This window comes from Xiphophorus maculatus, chromosome 23, assembly GCF_002775205.1.
Source record: "Xiphophorus maculatus strain JP 163 A chromosome 23, X_maculatus-5.0-male, whole genome shotgun sequence".
In the NCBI taxonomy this organism is placed as follows: Eukaryota; Metazoa; Chordata; class Actinopteri; order Cyprinodontiformes; family Poeciliidae; genus Xiphophorus; species Xiphophorus maculatus.
Window position 1 is genome coordinate 11526610 of NC_036465.1, and position 17082 is coordinate 11543691.

Below are 17082 nucleotides of genomic sequence, written 5' to 3' on the forward strand. Positions count from 1 at the left end.
GGTGGCCTCAATCACAGAGGACATCTTCCGTTGAAAGTACAGTACATGCAAACATCTCAAATGTGAATCAGTATATTATGTTACGGTGAAAGTGCCTACCATTCAGCTTGCAGGTTTTCCTTGTGAGGAAAAAGTCCAACCTGCTTCAGCGCTTTAAAATTATCCGTGACGATCAAATTTCTTGTTTCTTTGCTCTGCAGATTAAACCCGGTTTGTGAAAGAAGAACATTAAATAATCAACCAGCTACTTTGGCCTTCGAAGAGGAGCTCTACGCATGACTCCTCCAATCCATAACATCGTATGAAACTCAAACTGACTCACCCCGACTTCTGCCTTTTTAAAACAAGCTCACTCTTGGGCCAAAATCATTAGTAAAGTAATCCATCAGCCTAACCCTAAATCAGTGACCCAAACCACAATGTCAGGTTATACAGATGGTCTCATTCACAGTTCAGAAGACCCTATTTGATGTGATCAGAGGAGGACGAACACAGAGGTTCTAGAAGAAAAATGACAGAAAACATATTTGCATAAGAGGCAAAGTTCAATACGTCAATGTTTGTCAATGTACAGTAACTTGAAAAGGTATGTACACCAGTAAAGTTTTACACATTTTGCAAGAACCAGAAACTTCAATATATTTATTGTGATTTTATGTGACAGATTAACAGAAAGTAGTCTAAAGTGGGAGAGAAATGCTGAATAGTTCTTAGTGCATTTTGAATTTTGAGAACCACCTTTTACTTCAATTGCAAAGCTTTGGTTAGCTTTGCAGCTAACAGCGCTGGACTGAGAACCCGGCATTTTTTGGCCATTGCGGCCCACCATAATTATTTATACGATATTAGAAGGTACACGATGTACCACAGGAAATATTTGCACTTTGCGTTGTGTCATAAATGAAAATAAAGCACAGCAACCACATGGAGGAGAGTAAGCATGTTAAAGAAATTATGTTCTTTCAACACTCTTCATCTTGGGAGAGAAGACCACAGTGTCACAATTAAACACAGTGAATGTCAGAGAAACTCTGGTAGAGATAAATTTTCACTGTTTTATGGAACATGCTGTTTATATAAAATGATAATTATGCTCTTAGGAAGACCATATATTCATGTAAAAGAAAGAGCTCTTCATCAAAGTGGCTACTTAAAGTATGAAAATTTCACTAGTGTTATTTTTCTGGTTACTTACCAATAATAAATCGTCCATTTCAGTAATGCAGTGTTTCACTAGTAGTAGATGATAATAACTGGCAGCTGCAACAATACAACTGTATTATTATACAATACTTGCCAGTTCAATCCTGGCTTCAAGTGTTTTAGGATAACACCATCAGCTTTAACCAACTGCAGACTGAAAACTTTGTACATTCTTCTTTGATAAATATCTGTCAGTATCAGTTTATATGTCTTGACAGAACTTCTCAGATGGATTCAGGTCTAAACTTTAATCTAGACCATTTCATCACAGGTTAGGCTGCATGTTTAGGATTTATGTTCTGCTTGAAGATGCATCTGCTTAAGTCTCAGGTCTTTCGAAAGGTTTTTTATTATTGGGACCATGGATTTTTCCACTAACATTGCAGGTTTAATGTTTCTACTAAAGAAAAGCATTCCTGCAGCCTGACACTGCCTCCACCATGTTTTACAATGATGATGCATTTTGGGTGATGTGGAATCATAGTTTTCTGCCATATGTAATAATTTGTAAGAAGTTTAAGGGTGATATAATCTGACCAGAGCACTTTCTTCCACATGTTGACTGAGTCCGCTAAACAGCTTATGACAAAATGCAAACAGGATTTCTTATGGATTGACACGATAAGCCTAACTGAGGAGTGGATTTCTGCAGCTCCTCCAGAGTCACTTAGAATATTCCTTACCCATTTAGATAGCTGGCTGTGTCCTGGTAGAGTTGCATCTGTGAACATTGATTTGTAAGATGTTCGAAGCAGAAAGGATTGTAGTTTGACATAACACTGCTTTAACATAATCCTTTCTTCTGCTTCACGGAAACCTGGCTACACTTGCTTATTCCGGAATACAGCGTGGAGGTTCCTGGATTTTTCTTGGTGCGGGGGAGAGGGACTTTTCCAAGAGTCAGAAGAAGAGGGGCGGTGGGATTGTACTTATGTGAGTGAGAGGTGGTGTAATCCCGGCCATGTTAACGTGAAGGAACGGATTTGTAGCCCGGACATTGAACTTCTGGCTGTGGGAATGCGGCCGTGTTATTTACCGAGGGAGTTTACATCCGCCATTTTGATCGCTGTTTACATTCCCCCATCAGCTGATGCAGCGGTGGCCTGTGACGTCATCAGCTCTGACACAGCCAAACTCCAGACTCAACACACCGGACGTTGTTATTGTGTCTTGTCTCTTTGTTGTCTTGTCTCTATGCTGTAACTGCGAAGTAATTTCCCTGCTGGGATGAATAAAGTACTTCTATTCTATTCTATTCTATTTACTTTATCCCTGACTTTGCATGCAGTTTTTTTATGTCTTTTGATGTCTTTATATATAACCTGTATTCCTATAGAGCTCAAATGCCACACATGTGGAATCTGTTTAATAATTAGTTGGCTTCTGATGACAATTAGTTGCATTACATTTTATCAATGCAACAAAAATATCTGAAAATCACTTTTCAAATTTTTATTGTTCTATAATTTTAAAACCATCTAAAAGTTCTCTTTCATTTTTTTATTGAATGGAAGGAAACACTGTTTTTGTGACATTACAAAAATAGCTGTTTTTGTAATGTCACAAGATGCAAAAAAGTTTTGGGGGTGTGACTCCTGCATTGTGAAAGCAATCTCTTGCAAAACATTGCAAAACTGCCATTGGGCGAGCAAAGGAAATGACAGCTTCACTAAATCCAGTTTTCTTTGGCCAGAACAGAAGAAGCTAGAATACACCAAGTACATACTGCATGACATGCTTGTCACTGTTTACTGATGTTTTTGTCATAGTTTTTTTTTTTTAATTGTCACTTATTTGAACGTCACACTGCTTCTGAATGTGGAATCAGCCAACATTTTAAAAACCTAAAATGCAAAAACCTTTTTAAAAACAACAATAACTCAAACTAAAAAGAATCTGTGGCTTGTTAAAATAACAGAGAAACATAATACGTACAGATTTATGATTGAATTTATGTACAGATTTATGAGTGAATTAAGCTGTTTTATGAACTAATAACTTGCATACTGTTTAAAAAGGGGCGGAAAAGCTCTGCTCTGCATCTCGCCAAGTATGAAGCTGTGTGGTGTACAAACAAATAAGGCCAAACAAGTCCAAATAAAGCAAAGTACTTTGGCTCCATTTATATAACTGGGCCTCTTACAGTTGGACTGGCCTCCTCTCTTTGACCCCCTTTGATGCGTTCAGCGCTGTGGTGCAGTCAGATCCCATCAGACAGGCAGCCATAATGTAGATACAGTGCACCTGAGCTGCTGAAGCCACCACAGAGAGCAAGTGGGCAGATGTGCTGGTATGCAGGAAAAACCAGCTCTATTTCAGGCTCTTCAAAAATCTCTGAGAGGGCTTCCTTGTAATCCCATCCGTCATATTTACTCCTCTCAAAGCATACAGGAGGGCCTGAGCCCACCCCTCTTCAAACAAGTCCACTGGATCAGAATCAAACATCTCAATCAGAGGTGGGAAAAGCCAGTGTTGTCGTGCACATACTGCTCACACATCAGCAGAGGGAATAAGCCCTTTGCATAAAACACAATGGAGTTCTTTTGGATTTGGGCGAGCCGCTTTATTCAGAGCAGACGTCCTGCCTCTGCATCCTCAGGGTCCAGCCAGCTCAGCAGCCTGTCAACTGGTCAGACTCTTAAAGAGGTATTTAAATGTGCGCCTGCAGCAATGCGCTCTCTCAATGACCTCTTTATTTGTTAAAATAGATTATTTTAAATAAATTACAGAGCACTTTCACTGAATAAACAGAGACTATGGGGCTGCGGCCTGCGTTACATACTTACCACAGCCACAGAGATCCTAAATGACTGGTGAGCTGTGTAATCGCCTTTGATTTCACTGATAGGACTCCGATTCTTTGGGCGAAAGGAACGGAGCCACTGTGGAATCTGAAAGGCAACACCACTAAATGGGGGAAAGGCAAGAAGAAAGTCTCATGTGGGGAATATGAACTTATGATGTTTCTAACCTTGCCATGTTGACGGAGGAGTCCATTAGAAGAACAGAGGGGAGCTTGAAGGAGTCCTGTCATTTCTTTCTCCCCGCAGCCAGAGAGGTTTAACACTCCTTCAGCTTGGATGTGTGCCAAGCGCTGAGACGCCACCCTCAGTGAGCAGGGGGAAAAAGAAATGGCCAGAGGAAAAGATTCAGACCAGAGTTCTTCCTCCTCTCTTAACCTTTAATTCCTTTTGTTCTGGCCACTCACTTACAGGACATATATAAATATATACATTTTCCTCTTTCCCGTGTTTGTCCTTTTAGTTAAGTTCAGACTCATAGCTCATATTTATTTCCATAACAGATAGATAGAAATATGCAAAATAGTGTGAAAGAAAGAAAAGCTTAAACAGTGAACCTGAAAGTTACCAGAACTCATGATATTACATTTGCCACACCTAATTTGGACTTCAGTGGAGGAAATGATGGCTGAGAGCCGCAGCTTGAAGACCCAACAAACCAGCACCTTCCAGAGGATTTTAAAGAGCCTTTTGCATCTCCAGTCTGCATGTAATTCACTGCAATGAAAAATGGCCACTTTTAATAAAAAATGTAATTCAGAAAAATGTAAATAAATGTAATTTCTGCTTCAGTTTTGACCAGCATTGTAAGTTTAATGTGCACAGACATACCCATGAATACTCCAGAATGGCCTAGGTTATAACAACAACTCATGCAGAGATGTGCAAAAAAGGTTAAAGGTTAAACATACAGAATTATAGTTGGGAGACAGCAGTTTTTTACTTGATTAACTTTATGTTCACAAACAACATCTGTGGTCTGGCTGTTTACTCTACCTTCAGCTTTCTGTCCAAGCTGTGGCATTAACTCTGTTTATTCCTTCAGTCTGAGATTTAGTTTGCAATCTATCATAAGGTCACACTTGTGTTCAATATATTTGTGTTAAAAAGGTCTTTTTTGATCAAAGAATATGTTTTTCCTATGTACAACTTTATTACATATGGCAAAGGACATGTAGGTATGTAGATTCATATGACATATCCTCCCCATCCTTCATATATAGTAATTATTTCCTTGTTTTAAGAGACGTATTTTTACAAAGGTAAACATGTTTTGTAAATTACTTCTCTGCTTCGAAAAGCAATGGAAAGACATTCTGAGATTTATTTTTCACCTTTCTAATATTTTCACGGCTCTAAAATATAATACTGTTTGCCCTTTAATCACATTTGAGGTTAGAGCTGCTGCTAATGAAGACAGGCTTCTACACCAACACACTAGCCACAGAAATGCAGAACAAAAAGAAAAGAATCCAAATGTGCGATTCCTGCCATACCACATGTTGCTGCAATGCTACATTCTTCTAACGTGTTATGCAGAAGGTGAGAAACGGATACTCTCACTCTGGCCTACATATGTTTGCAGCTATTTCAGTCTGTGGAGCCAAGTTTTGCCTGGATTGCTGTTGCACCGAAAGAAATATATAATAATAATATGACAGCAAAAGTGCAGGACGACCAAAGCAGAGAAACCATAAAGAAATTACATTTGATTAACCTTGTGAGTGCTTGTGTTCAATTCTCGAAGGTCTATTTATTTTTGAACATGTGGTCAACATTCCTTCGGCTGCACGTTTCCCGGCACGTCTATTAAGTCTAATCTGTGAGTGGCTCAGAAAAAAGAAAAACTGCCGCACGTATGTGCGCATATGTCATACATGCAATTTTAAAAATTGGTTTTTAAATAGGTAATATTGCCCTGACTGTCAGTCGTCATGAGTACACAGAATAAAAATAGAGAGGGAGAGCAGCCTGTCTTGGTACCACATGTAATGGAATACATCATTGTGTCACAATTCTGTTATTTACATCAGTGGTAAAAAGTTCTTGCCTTTCTGTGGTTTAGGAAGAGACGGCAAAAATAATATTCAGTTATTTCCAGATTTATAAATGAGATTTAAATATTTGTTTATAGATTTTTCTGGGTCACAGCAACATACTGGGTTTCCTTTGAGGTTTTCTGTTGTAATTGATATTTTTGCATTGTATCTGTATTTCAACATAATTTCATTAATAGATCATATTTTGGTCTTGCAAGGCGCTCAGGCTCCAGAACAAGCCCAATGTGTCAGACCTCCATGGCCTTGTTTGAGCTATTTCTCCTGACATCCAAACAAAATAGGTTGTTTTAGTGTTTTATAAATGCAAATATGTATTATTTCTGTTAGTCATAGTAGAATCTGAAGTATCTCTCTTGACAAAATTAACTACTTTGATGAGTTCAAACTACCCTAAACGTGATTTTCTTGTGAATAGCCTTTCCATACCAATGATTGAAACTGAAAAGTTTGGCGTCACTGCAGAGATTTGGCCTCGAGTCAGCCACTTAAACTAAAGTCAAACTTACAAAATAAAGACTCTTGGCTCTTACTTAAGGGACTCATGAACGCTCTTTTTCTTGTATAATCAGGGGTGTAAGTAAGCTTGCAAGTACAGCTCATTTGAGTTACAGTAGTGTTTATGTATGACTTTTTGTCATGGTAACATTAAAAAACAGTATGAATAAGGTTTCATGACTCTAAAATGAGGTAACAGCAGCTTTAGAGATAGATTTTGTTTTCATTTGATCATTAGTAACTCTGTCCTAGACAATAACTCTATCCTCCCTCTAATGAAAGTTTTATTTAATAACGTATTTACACTGTGGGCTATTAATGACCTATTGAACCTATTTATGATTTCAGCAGCATCATGATATTGACCACGTGGATTTCTCTCAAGCTGAACTTTGTAAGAATTTTTTTTTTTAAATCAGGCTGTTTACTCACTATATTAGGGGAGCATCATTATTAAGACACTTCAGATACTTAAAAATAAAAACACTTTCTGTGACATTTACTCAGTAATTCAGTCTTCTTTCTCATTCACTGACTAAACTGCTCTTCGTCGTTGATTGTCATTCAGAAAACACAACAATGCAAATTTAGTCAATGATTTCTGAATTAATTCTGACTCAAATTAAGGAGAGGAAAAAAAAACTTTACATAATGCCATATAGTTGAGTAACTTCATTAACTTAATTAGTTTCACCACAACACACTTTTTACTTCTAGCTATGTAATAGTATCTTGAAGTATAGTGGACCCCCTCCTATTTGTGGATTTTTCTGTGGAACGTAACTCCTAATTATTCATGGAAATGTTTCTGTTATTTTCTACATGCAGAACCTGCTTTACAGAAATAACTCACTCTAGTAATAGTCTTAAAATTATTATGTTAAGTGAGATTAAAACTTGTATTTCTTGTTTTCTATTTTGTAAAAAAAATATATTAAAAAAAGGCTACCAGAATTTGTACACAATTTGCATTATCTGATTACATTACTTTGGGAAAATAAATCAGACTTTTTGACCAAACTTCCAGTACTGAAGTGGCCACTGAATAGATTTGAAGTCATATTTGAGTATATTTTTATTTTTCACTAATATTTAGATTCTAAAAGACACAAACTGGTCTTCAAAATAAGATCATTTCCTGTTGGGTTCCTTCATAAATGTGACCAGTTTCAGCTAGCCTCCTAACAGTTTTTCACCTAAATGTTTATTAGTGTGGTAATTTGTACACGGACTATGATAAATATGTCAAGTGTTCAGGAGTTAAATTAGTCCTTGTAAGACAGTATATGAATTCATAATTAACACTAATGCAGAGTTATAGGCAGACTAGACATTCATTAGAGACCTGAGATCTGAGTTGGACTTGAAAAAGATTTGCAGTCCTTCTCAAACTGAAGAAGATAAACATTTGTTTCTCTTGAATCATTTCTGAAGTATTTTTGCTTCTTGGCAATAAATGAACCGGACCAGCAAACTATCAAAGCATCTGTTTTAACCAAAACATCTGTTTTAACCAAATATCTGTTTTAACCAAATATCTGTTTTAAGGAGTTGATTAAACTTGTAAGTGGTCACTTAATGAACTGTTTTCACCAGAAGCAAATGACACCCACTTACCCTCTAAGAGGGTAGAGCACTTTATTTTTCACACAATATTTGTTCAGTTTGACAATTTTTTTTAAATAAATTGTTACATTGTGAAAACAAAATCATGTAACTACCTTCCAGGTTTTATTATTATTATTATTCACAGTCATAGGAATAGAGGTAGTGGTAGATCTCTTAAAAATACATTGCAAAGGATATACCAACAGGTTCAAAAAACATCTTGACATAAACTGAATGAAGTTCAGTTTCATTACATGAAGCTATTTATAAAACGGTAATTAAAAATGTTAAATGCTGAAGATCAAAACTGAAACAGATTAACTTAAAACAGGATGGCTTTTTTGACAGTGGACATGATGATTTTTTTATTATTATTATTTTTTACCATATTTGGTTTCAGAAATTTTGTTACTGCAATTTTTTGCCAGGGATCAATTTCATCTCTTAAAGCTGTAGCAAAATAATTTTTTAAAAATTGATGTTATAAGTCTTTTATTGCTATTTTTCTGACACAGAGGGAAGCCCTTGATCCCAGCATTGCCGACAAATGCTTTTGGCAGTTTTGCACAGAAAAAGGAAAAACGCGTCTAGTGGTTTTCACATTTGTTATCAATTTACTGCCGACTTATGATCAGGCTTGATTCCAGGCCTTTTAACCTGTGACTCCTCGAATTAAAGCTGCCATTATTCGTTACACATGTCTGTCAGCTCAACCGAAGAGGGGATTTTTTTCCCCCTCAGAGATTATGGTCCTTTCATAAAATAATTTCTAAAGGGAATTTTTCCTGTAATTCAGTGTGACAGAATGATCACATCTCTGCTGGGGTGTTGTCAGTCTGGATGATTTCACAGCAGGAAAGTTTGTGCCATGCATCATCTTCTGCTTGTGTTAGGATTGTTCGTAGTCAGGGTACCAATAAATATTTTGCTTTTTTGATGTTATGTGTTTGTGCACAAGTTTCATGGAGAAAATGACTTGCCTAGATAACCACAATACAGCAGCAAAAAGATCATGTACATTTAGAACACTAACATGTTTGCAATTTGTCTCAATAAACCAGAGTTTTATCTTTTCTTAAACAAAAATGTGAATGAACCCAAAGTATTTGTCACCAGTGTTGCTTATACAGCTCTAAATATCTATTCAATAAAAATGCTTGACCTGCAGGAAAACAGATAAACTACCACGTTTCCTGAGGTCTCCAAAGCCAAACATGTCATTACCTTTTTTTTTGTTCAGTCTGATTATGAATAATTAGAAGGAAAACTTAATTCATAAGCTATTAAGTGTTATGAATAGCAATTTCTGTGACCCTCTCAGTGGCTCTTTAAGGCCACTCTGAATGCAGCGCACAGAGCCGGCTCAGTTCTCCCTTTTTCTGGCAGCTTTAATTGAGCGTAATAGCTGCAGCACAGACATAGGAAACTTCTTTGACACCTAGACCAAATTTTCTAATGAAACGATCAAATAAGCATCATCCAGCCTGGGCATATCAAAGCCTCTGGCAGCTGGCAGCATGTCATGGGCTGACATTTGATTTTTTTAAGCACTGCCAGGCCTGTTTCCCCTCTGTGTCCTCTGGCCTTGTATTAACACTAATAATAGGGAAAGGTCTACAAGCAGAAGAGATGTAGTGATGAATGCTGGCGGCTTCTGCCAGCTGCTGCGCTGGAGATGATGATTTACTTCAAGTGTTATTTTGAACTCAATTTTTATTTTATTTTATTGCGATTATATGTGATAGACTAACGTAAAGTAGTGCACAAATGTTTTTTTTCTCTTTTATTTTCAATAAAACTCTCAATTGGTCTAGAATACGCAGTATTTAACTGATTTCACTCTGATACCCCTAAATAAACAAGAGGTTTATTAAAGAACATTTGTGAACATGATGAAGAATAAGACAGAGCAAAAAGATTTGGATTTGTGATGAAATTTGAAACAGACCTAGACTAGAAAACGATGGATGATGCAATTTTTCATCCATCATCCAAAATTCAAAATTATACAACATAACTGCAAATCTTGGGCCATTCACCCAAACTGATTCTGGGCAAGAAGAGTATTAATCAGAGAGGCAGTCATGATAACTCTGGATGAGCTCTTGAAATCTATAAATCAGGAAGGTACATCTGTTGACAAAACAGCTATTAATCATGCCCTTCACAATTTAGGTGCTCATAAGGTGGTGTAAAGAATCAAGTCATTGTTTGATGAAAGCCAGAAGAAATCATCTTTGCAGTTTGATCCAGGAAATGAAGCAGCTGAGACATGGGTGAATGTGCACAGATCTGATTAAACAAAAGTTTAGTGACCAAAATGTCCAATTTTACAGTGAAATCTGGTGGTAACAGCATCTTGCTGTGGAGACCCTTTTCTTCAGTAAGGTCAGAAAACATGGGTAGATCTGATGGATAAGATAAGAGAATACTGGAAGAAAATCTGCTAGGGTCTGAAAAAAAGCAATGGGATGAGACCGACGTTTATTTTGGAACATGATAACAGTCTCAAACATACAGTGTACAATAAAATGATGCAAATCAAAGAATATTCATGTCTTAGAATGGCCTAATCAAAGTACGGTTCCAAATCCAAATTAGAATCTGTGGTAAAGCTGATTGAGGTTAGGCTGTTTTTCAAAGAAATTAGAAAAAGTTCTCTGTCTTTAGATTTGGTGCAAGAGACACAACAGAAAATCCATCCACAACTTAATGAATGAAGTTTCACCAAGGTACTTTAAAAATATGTAAAAATAAATAAATGAACAAATAATAATAATGTTGCTGGAAATTTTTCTGGTTATCAAACTTTAGAGAGTTTTATGTTGCTGTTTTTTTTTTTTCTTTTTCTGTTTTTTTAGGCACGAAAATAAGCAGCTCCCCTCCAAAACAGGTAGTGATAATATCATTATACTCCTGCACATATTAATATAGCAAGGCCTTCAAGAAAACATTTTCTGTGTTTAGTGAATTATTTTCCAGGAATGACGGTCTCAACCCGGCCACCACTATGAAAATTTTCCAGCTCCTCCAGGCAGTAACTTTCACAGAAAGAAAACAAAAGTAGATATAAAACTGGAGTAAACTATTTCCCAACAAGTCATTGATCAGAAAACTAAATAATTTTTAAGTAATTAGTCAAGAAAACATTTTGCTATAACATGTTCTCTTGCGAAACAAGAAAAGTTGAAATTATTTTCTTCTGAAGGCATTTTATTATATTGCATTACTTTTCCTAATTTTTCATTTAAGTAGCATGTCAAATGGTTTAAAAATATAATTTTTGACATAGATTGTTAGTAAAAAGCACACAGAAATTATACAGAGCAGAAAACACTGATGGTGCTTGCAGTTTGACAGTTTCTCTGAAAAGAAAGAAAACCATTTGCTGAATCCCAAGTTCCCATGTTTGACACAGCGGCCCAACAGGAGTGGTTGGAGCTTTCCAGGAATCCCCCATGGAGCTGCTCATGTCGTCAGCCCGCCGCCTGCTTATTTTTCAAGCTTCTATTGGGACCGAACACGTGTAACTCGGTGCCCACTCCTTTCTTCCCCCTGCACTTGTTTGGTTACATTTGTCGCCTTGCAAGATAAGAACCAGATTTAACAGTTGCAGCGCTGAGCAGCATCTGGGCGAGGGGACGCAGGAGGACTGAGTCGCTGAATAACTTCTTACAGGGGGCATGCGTGTATAGTCTGCTCTATCTCTGCAGAGTTGACCCGATTATGTTACATTTCAAGTGCTTTGTCACAGCAGAGAGGGCTGGCTATTCTGGTTTGCTTCTCCTGAGGGTCTCGGCATCTGAAGGGCGAGTTTTCTACAAGCAGGAGAGACTGGAGAGTGTTTCCAGTTACCCTCTCGCTGTTTATTCATGGAATATTTTCTGACACCTACTTACGCCATTATCGTCTTGCATTTTTGTTTTAACAAAGTCTCTGAGTTTTGCGTCTAAAAGGTCCAGCCTCAGCAGACAAGAAAATCGAACTCTTAAAACAAACTGTTTCACAATTAGTGATTTTCAGATGATGCAAAATGTGTTTCTATATATTTTTTTTAAAATATGCCAAACATTAAAAATTATGTATGCAAGTATTTTAGTTACCTGCATTTTGCTATCATGTTTTATTTCACTTTGCTCATAATAAAATTATGGCCATGACCTTTAAAACTTGTTTTGGCAAGAAACATATTATTTATTTAACTGCATAGTTAAAATGGTGACAATCCAGACATACAGTTATAACTGTAATCTGCCAAACTCGATATTCATGCAATTGTTTGTTATGTTTTCAAAGCAATACTGAATAGAAAAGCTATTTTTGTTCCACCTTCATAAATATAAACATTTACCACACTGTTTGGTCAGACTTGAATTGAGCTTTTCAGCAACAAACACTCCAGGGGTTACCATATGTCCACTGTTAGGCATGGCAGAGGATCCATGATGCTCTGGGACTTCATGAAATACCAGACAATCTTAAAAAGAAAATCTGATGGACTCTGTTGGTAAACTAGAATAGAGTTGAATCTAGCAGGATAATGATCGCTCTCTTTTATTTTTGTGCCAGCTCTTATTTTTGATGCGTTATTATCTATTAATGACGAATTTCCCCCACACCAAATATATATACATATAAAAATAGTGTGAAATTATGCAGTAAAATTATTATTATTTTTTTTTAATTTACACATTTTTACCAGCGGTGACAGACATGTGGCCGACACTCTATATCTGCTATCTTTCTCTGAATAGTTTGCATTAAAAACTTGATATTTGCAACTTATCAATGTAATATTATATAATATAACAATATGAAATGCTGACATAAGTTCACCCTCATTCAAAGATTTCAGGTTATGGTGTTGCTCTAAACATAAACATTAAAATAACTGAGATTTTTACCTCTCCATCATATAAATAGTTTATTACAAACATGTAAATGCGCATTGAACATTTTCAATGCACATTTGAAAATGCGCATTGACACACACATATCACATTGCATCTTTCTATCTTCATAAGGATTTGCACAGACATCCAGAATTCCCATTTATATTCCATTCATTTCTATCTTAATCCTTATCCTACACCTAAGCCTAAATTTAAACTCAGTTCTCAACTTAGTCCTAAATCTAATCTCTAATCCAAAACATCAATTCTCCTAGGAGAAGCAGTGTGTCCTCACAACGTAATAAAAAGGGCCTTACAAGGTGAGAAACCCTAAAACATACACCTAGACTCACATCCACACTTTCTAAAGAAAATACTTCAGAATGAAAATCAAATACTGAGCCAGTTTATAAATATCCAATATTTTGGATTAATCACATAGAAAGTGTAACTAGAAGTTCTAACTGTACAACAAAAAAAATAAAATGTCTGTAAGCAACTTTTAGCTTTTGATTTCTACCATCAACCACTTTTGCTCACAGTCTTAAAATATTTTACAGAATCTGATTCAGTATACAAAGTCCCATTTTAAGTTTGATTAAACTAAATATTTTAACTATTTGCAGAGAAAGCTTGTTTATATTTAATATGTTGTGGTAACCTATCATTTAATGCACACTTCTGTATATGTGTACTTTTAAGAAGCAAAATCCATCTACAGGCAAACAAGTGAACAAGATTTAAAGAAAATTTGAAAATGATTTATGAGAAAAAAGACAATCCTGCTTTCTGGAAAAGTTATTGATCTAGTAGATAATGTTTTCTGTTTATAGATGATTTTTTTTTTACCTGCAACATTTTACATAATAAACTGTTTAAAACAGAAAAATAACACTATTAAAAAAACAGACTTACATGTCTAAGGTTATCTACAATGTTTTCACACTTTATTCTTCACTTTTTAAATTGATCAGCGGCAAATAAATTGTAATTAGTAATCTGGGTTTTTCTGTTTCATATAAAAATTATTTTCACGTCTTTCTTTCATTCAAGTAGAACAAATACTGTTGATTATGATAATCCAGGAGATACTTAGAAAACAGCTACTAGCATGAATTTAGCCACTAATGCAATCAGAATATTAATTTAAAAAACAACAAATTATGACAGGTACGGCTAGAACTGGATTGATTTTTTTTATTTGCCATTATGCTCAGTAAGCAGAACGGTAAAGGAGGTGAAAAAAAATCTTCACCGTGATCGCTATTGTTGGATCACTGCAACAGATATTTCAGTTTTATATCATGTAGCTGCAATATAAAATTGTTTTAGTTTTAGGGCTTTCACATTTATGTGTGCTGAAGATACAGATATGCTATGATTAAAAAAGTGATTTTATTTTTTACTTTTAGTCATTTTTTGAAAACAGATGTTTTGTAATCCTGTTGTAATACTTAGATCAACTTGAACTGCTAATGTCTAAAAACATCAAACAGCCCCTTTTTCCATTTATTATTTGTTTCATCATCACTATTATTTTTTACCAACTCCTGTTTTTCCAAACATGGTTAGGATAGTTGTTCTATTTGTTTCTATTTGGACTAACTCTACCATCCGTGGTTTACCAAAAGCTACGCACAACTTGAAGTCCAAACATTTCTCCAACAGGACGGGATTTTTCCAATCATTTCATTGGTAATTTTTACCACCTTAAGATTGTCATCTTGAGGCATTGGGTGCTAAAGCCAACTCAAAGACAGGGAAATAACTCTAATTCAATCTGTTTGACATTGTCAAAAGTCGTCTTTCTTCTCTTCTCTTTTCTTTTCCCCCTCCCCTCTTTTCTTTCTCTTTGCTCTCTTCACCATCTGGCGTTCGGCTCTGACCTCCTTGTCAAGGACGCAGATGGGAATTAGGAAAAGTGGACTTGTTTCAAACAATTATGGAAATTACTTTAATATCTTAAAACAAAAAAGACTGAGCAATATATTTGTTTGAGATGTTGACTGTCAGCTTAAATTTCCAGTCCAGTGTGTGAGCTTGTGTGTTTCTAGGTGATAAATAAACTCCGGTAAAGCATCCCACAGGTGTGTTTTTAAGGGACGTAATCTTTCTGTTTAGTTGTCCTAAAAAAATAAAATAAAAAAATGAAAAAAAAATTTGGTCTAACACAAGCACCTGCCTGAGGAGCAGGTTATGACCTTCAGCCTCCAACCCTGAAATGAACACCAACTAATAGAGACCAGTCTGTTAAATTGTAATTGAATGTTACATCGCTCTCTGAACCTTTTTTTCCATAAGCACGCGGGACTGAGGCAGATGCTCCAATGACAACTTAATTTCGTCATCGAGGAGCAGCGAGTGTTTCAGTCTGAAGTTCTCCTTCGAAACGCGGCTCCTATTAATGATAATTAGCAAAAGAAAAGGTGAGTCATGTCTGAGTTTTGTTTATCTTACATTTTGGATAATTTGAGACACACTTTTGCCAAAGAACAATTTAAATTTGGAAACTCCCAGCACAAAGAGTGTTGTTGTGTTCACCTCATATCAACTTTTAAATTCCTCCGAGAAGTTGGACTTTTACAAATAAGATCTGTATCAGTTTGCATTTTAAAAGCCCACTTTTGCCTTGACGATATATTTCGCTTCTTTTTTGAATTACTGCACAAAAAATTTGAATTGAAAATGTGAGATTCCCAGTGATCAGTTTTTTATTTTTATTATTATGTTTTGTCATTTTCTTGATGACATTTCATATTTATGCTGGGGATTTTTGGAAAAGGCAGCTATATTATTAAACTGCGTAAAGATATAAAAGACTCAATAGCTAAAAATGATCACAGCTTTTGCGTTCTTTATTTGCGTCTACCAAGTCAGGAGTTTATACTCTGGAAATTATTTCTAATCCCAATCTAAAAGGTATAATCCAGCTCACAATCTATCTTCTTTCAGAAAAGAAACATTACAAATTTCAGACCTGTTTTCCCATCAGTTGAACTTGAAAGAAATATTTCAGCTTTTTCTAAATTTCTGCTCCCGTTACATCTTGTTTACTGGACTAAACAAAGTTTCTCTTTAGCACTTATAAATTATAACAGATTGTTATGGAAATGTTACTGGAACATCCTAGGCAGTTTATATATTTCTTTTTTTTATATTAAAAGCAATGATTTCTTGCTGAGCTCAGAATTTATTCTAAAATACTAATCCTCACATATAAAAGAAATCAATTAAAGAAATAAGAAATGTATCATACAATGAGAGTAATAAATGATTATAACATAAACACAAAACAAAAAGCATGAACATAAAACAAAAAGAGATGTTAGTGCTCAGCCAAGCACTAACATATCTTATTTTCAAATTAAACATTTGAAAATTGTATCTTTTATTCTGTTTGCAAAATCTAAATGTTTTAGTTATTCTCAGTCCAACACCAATAAATAAAGGAGTCTGTCCTGCTGTGGCTTCAAGTCTTGGGGAAAAAAATCTTCTTTCTTTGATAAACTTAGTTGATTCATTGGATTCATAAATCTAATCACTTTAGTAAGAGATTTGCTAAATGTTTTGTACGTTCTACTACCATTTTAGTTATTTTTTTCCTTTTACATTTTCTATGTCTAATTAGCCTCTGAGCATGATTTTCATGTCCTGTGCTTTTTACGCTCTTAATATTTTTATCTTTTGCTGTTCTTTGTAACTTTTATGTTGTTTTTCCCCCCTAAATTCAATTTATTTAGACATGTTGTAGCATTCAAGTTGTTGTCATATACATTGAAAATTATTCATTACGTTCACTGACAGTGAAGTTGAGCTGGATGGAAGGAGACCCTCTTTAATAAATATATGTATATATTTAGCGAATCTCACTTTTCAGTGAGAATGAAGATTTGTAGCAGTTACTGTCTCTATCTAAGAGCCTGTATTATAATAACTTATGACAGAAAAAAATAGTAGCAATATTAAAAAAATAGTCAAAAACTCATGAATTAGAAGATTTTCCCTTCTTTTCAAAGAAAGAAA